Here is a 5,362-nt window from a genome sequence, read left to right on the forward strand (position 1 = left end):
TTGTTTTGGTCTGGATTCAGACTCCATCAGTTCCTTCTCTGGAAACAGATGGCATTTTTTATCACAAGCCCTTTGGAATTGTTTTGGATAATTGTATTGCTGAGAATAGCTAAGTTATTCATAGTTGTTCATCCTGTTCACAGTGTTGCTGACCCTGTGAACAATGTTCTCCTAGTTCTGTTTACTTCACTCTGCTTCAATTCCTATAAGTCTTTCTAGGTTTTTCTAAGCTTCTGTTCATCATTTCTTGTGGTACAATAGTATTACATTATAATCATATACCATAATTTATTCAGCCAATTAATGAATATCTTCTTACTTTCTAATTCTTTGTTCCCATGAAAAGAGCTGCTTTAAATATTTTTTGTAGATATAGGTGGGTTTTTTTTCCCTTAACTCTTTGGGATACAAACGAAGTCATGCTATTGCTGGGTATAACATGCACTGTTAAGTAAATAACTTCCCACTTTGGTCATGTCTAAAAAACATATGTCTCATGCCCTAACTATGTGACTTTGAGCAAGTCACTTAATCCCAATTGCCTAGATCTTACCGTTCTTCTGTCTTGGAACCAATACTTAGTATAGATTTTAAGACAAAGCTAGGGTTTTGAAGAGAAAAAAATTAAATTGTCTCATCCTGTGTCTATCATCTCTCTGTCATGAGATGGGCAGCATGTATTATTACTGCATCTTTGGAATTATGGTTGGTCATTGCACTGACCAAAGAATTCAAGACTTTTTTGGAAACTTTTATCTTCTAAGAATTAATACTTAGTATTGGTTCCAAGGCAGAAAAATGATAAGGGCTAAGTGACTGGGGGTTAAGTAACTTGCCCAGGTCACACAGTTAGGAAATGTCTGAGGACAGATTTGAACCAGGAACTTCCTTCTCCAGTCCTGGCTCTCTAACCATTGAACCACCTAGTTGCCCCAAGTTGTTTGTTGCTGCTCCTATATAAATTGTTTTCCTGGGTCTGCTCACTTGCCTCTGCAACATGTCACATAAGTCTTCCTAGGTTTCTCTTTGATCTCTTTCTTTCTTATAATGAAATATTATCTCTCTAAATTCATATATTATAATTTGTTGAGCTCTTCCCCAACTGATGGATGCCATCTTAGTATCTCGTTCTTTGCTACTACAAAAAAAAAAGTGCTGCTTAGTCTTGTACATTATGGGCCTCTTTCCTCTTGGATTTTTTTTAGTATTTCTAGGCCAAAGGGTATGTACTATTTGGTGATTTGGGAGGTATTGTTTCAAAATGATTTACAGAGACACTGAACCAGTTCAGAACTCCACATCATGCATCTGTGTGTCTGTTTTCTCTCAGCCTCTCCAATATTTATCATTTTCCTTTTTTGTCATCTTTGTCAATCTTATGGGTTTGAGGTAGAACCTCATAGATGCTTTAATTTTATTTTCTCCAGTTTTTTAAGCCCTCACCTTCCATCTTGGAATTAATACTGTGTATTGGTTCCAGGGCAGAAGAGTGATAAGGGAAAGGCAATGGGGATTCAGAAACTTGCCTAGTGTCAGACAGCTAGGAGGTGTCTGAGGCCATATTTGAAGGCAGGATCTCCCATCTCTAGGCCTGGTTCTCTATCCATGGAGCCACCTAACTGCCCCCTCTCTATCTGTTTTACATTTCTTCTTACATGTTTCCTATGAAACGGGTGATTATTTTTGTTTTTAAATGGCCCACAAAAGCAACATAACATATTTTGGGCAATTTCTTTCACTAAAATGGCCCATTAAATGGCCCCAGACATGATGCTCATTTTCTTTGACACATTTAGGACAGAAATAGTGTAGAGAAAAAGAAAAATCTGGACCAGCTGAGATTCTAAAGGTAAATAACACCTGCCCTTCAGGTCTCAGAAGAGCAGATCTTGTGAAGAAAGGGGAAAAATTAGATCACAGAATATTAGCAGTCACTTTTGCATGGTGTGATGCCCTCATCCAACGTAACTTTCTACTTTCTGAGGTCAGGAAGAATGGAAATAAATTACAACCGAAATTTGGAAATGACTAACAAAACCTCTTTAACTATTCTGCATTTACAGAATAAGATGGAAGCTGATGGTATCTAAGACCTCTTTCCCCACCAGCAATGACATTTCCAGTTATGGGTATGGAAGAAAGAACACTGCACTGGGAGCCAGGACCCCAGGATTCTAGTCCTGGATCTGCTAATAACTGGCTTGTAACCATGGACAAATCACTTTCCCTAGGCCTCAGTTTCTTCATCTGTAAAATGAACAGTTTGAACTCTAACCAAACAACATGCATTTATTCTTTTTTCCAGCTCTAAATTCTATCCTTCCCTTCTCCCCTGCCCCATTCGATGAGAAGACAAGAAAAACAAAACCTATTACAAATATCAAATTTTATAGTCATGCAAAACTAATTTCCACATAAATCATGTGGAAGGAAGAAGGGAAGGAAGGAAGGAAAGAGAAATGAAAAAATGTTCTTCAATCTGTTCTGAGTGCTTCAGTTCTCTATCTGGAGGTGTTTAACTATGAATCCTTTGGAACTGTGTGGATCATTGTACTGATCAGTTATTAAGTCTTTCAAAGCTTTGATTTCTGAAAACTGTTTATTCAAATCTTTTGACCATTTATCAAATGAAGAATGTCTAGCTTTGTGAGTTTATAAGAGAGTCAGTCCTAGTCATTAGAATTTCAGCTTCAGAAAAGAATTGACCTAGTGAGTCTAGGTGAGTAAGCAGTCTAGAAGGAAGATAAATGCAGTGTGAAATAGCATGAAGAAACCACAGGAAGGGAAAGGACATTTGGGCCCTGTGGTACCAGATGTGTAAGGAGCCTTGGTCATCTGGGCTTCTAAAGTGTGTACCTATTAAAATATACTCTGTGTGTATCCAGCCTTCCCACTTATGAGCTGTATAGTTTTGCCATGGGTTTAAGGAGACAATGTTTTGTTACTAGTTATGCCATCTCAGTAAATGCCTTTGCTTTGAGTTAATTATTGGTTGCTTCCTTAAGTTAAATTTACCAGGGGCAAGGTGGGGGGGAGGGGAGGAGAGGTTGAAAGCAATAGTTTTACAAGTTCAAACTCATAGAGTACTTTGAACCTGTGGCAGGGCCAGCTAATTTTTAGTTTCATCAGTGCTTTCTACAATGTCTGGTCTCTATAGCTCTATACCTCTTGCTGGTGGTAATGATGATGATGATGTGAAGATATTTCTTAGAGTTTGGTAATTATAAGTGTTATCTTACCTTAGTAAAATAATTTACATTGCTTACTATAGAATATACATAAGCATATATACATTTTATAGCCTTCTCTCCTTTGTTAGGAATTTTGTATAGGGGAAGGTTATTCTTCCTCATCCATGAAATCTGAATGAATATTTTACATATAGAATTCCAAGGAAAAAACTCTTAAGATACTCTACAGACCCTTTGATTTTTACTTGAAATCATTCTCTTGGCACATGCCCAATAATTATCATACTTTCTACAAGTATTTATTAATTCTTTCTTCCTTTTTGCTTTCATGCTAAAACTAGTAAAAAAAATCTCTTCTTCTTTTCCTAATAATAACTTAATAGGCATGTTCCCTCCTAGCAGCATAAATTATTGTTTGTTCTTAATTTTCAAAAGGCATCAATGACATCATGGGACAATGTCCAAGTGAATTAGATTGAGGTGAGGAAGAGTTGCATGAAGTCATCAGTCTCACTCTCTTCCAAAGTTATCAAAATTGAGTGGCAAGATAAAAGTCAGAATGACTGGCCATGATGACCTGGAACATAATGAATGGCCTTGGCTTCTTCTTCAGCCACATTCATGGCCATTGGAACAAATTGTTTTGATCAGCCTATCTTACCAGAAATCTCCACATGTTTAGGATAGACATTTCCCTAACTTTTCTATCAGTTACCTTCAACCTGGTTTGGTCCACTGCCAAGACAGTTGATATGTGGCCACCAAACCTGCTACGGTTTCTTAGAGCGATAAGTGAAAGTTGGGTGGGTGAAGGAAGGAAGGAGGAAGGAAGGAAAAGAAGAAAGAAAAAAAGGAAGGAGAGGGAGGTAGGGAGAGAGGGAGAAAGGGAGGAAGGAAGGAAACTGGGAAGCCATCATGGAAATTGCTACACTATGGCCATGTGGGGAACTGGATGGCCCCCCATCCCCACCCCCATCCAATCTGGGCACAGATTTGAAGACCAACAGGGATCCTACTCCCTTCTCTATAAAGAATATTTCTTTTGGACGTGTAAATCTTGTGTGTGTGTGTTTCCTTTTCCCTTCCTAATGAGGATGCTTGGGTTGCCACATAATTATTCCTTTGAAGAGGCATTTGCTGCCAAATGAAGAGACTGAATCTAGTGAATTTAACTGATTATTCCTCTTCATTTTTAAATTCCTCCAACCCAAAAGGCTCTCGTTCCAACTGCTTCAGTGAGAGGCCCTGTTTTATTATACCTTTCTCCAACTGTACTTGTGGGACAGAGTTGAGGGGGAGGAGGTGGTACCCAGGGAAAGGGTGTTGCATCTCTAAAGTGAGGGCACTGGGGCACCTACCTCCCAAGGGTGGAAGAAGGCTTAAATAAGACAGGCAAATCCCTTTGCAAATTTTAAAGTGTTGTCCTCCCCAGATGACTTCTCACACTGGGATTATTCTCTGCTCCTGAGGCCTTTGCCGCCTGCTTGACTCATTCTTCCCAAAACTTTAATATTAAGGAGAAAGCCCAGACAAAAGATGTTTTCATCCTATTCTAGGCTGCACTGCTAATTCATCTCCACAGGACTCTCTCTGCTCTTCCTTCCCCAGAGGACCTTCTTCCTCCAACCCCTTTCTGTTTTTCAGCTTCCTTTTAAGATTTCTCTCTTTAGAACGAAAGCTCCTTAAGGGCAGGGGCTTTTCCCTCCCTTTCTGTTTGGATATGTAGTTCCTCAACTCAGAACTACACATCCAAAAAGAAAGAAAACAAAAAGCATCTGTCCTCAAAGAACTTACATGCTATACTTAGAAAACCCATAAAAAAGAAAGTGCTTAGAACTGTTTGTTGATTGACTCTTATATGGCAGTGACTATATGGCCACTCAGAGTTCTCTGGTACCATTAAAAAGGTTTAAGTGGAATGGGAAGAGGTGAGTATCTACCATTGGCTTCAGTCTCCCCCTGTGATGTTCCCTTCAATTGTAGGGATCCTCTGCCCTGCAGTTCCATTTAACCATTTAACAGATTAGCTTGTACAAGGGAATATTTGTTTCAAACCTAGCAAGAACAAACATATACATTCCCTCCAACCTCTGAAAGGGATAACCCTCTGTCACCTCAGTGTCTGGAGAGCAGATGCGTATTAGGGTTCCCAGCTTAGCTCAGTTGCTATA

This window comes from Gracilinanus agilis, chromosome 4 (assembly GCF_016433145.1).
Source record: "Gracilinanus agilis isolate LMUSP501 chromosome 4, AgileGrace, whole genome shotgun sequence".
Taxonomy (NCBI): Eukaryota; Metazoa; Chordata; class Mammalia; order Didelphimorphia; family Didelphidae; genus Gracilinanus; species Gracilinanus agilis.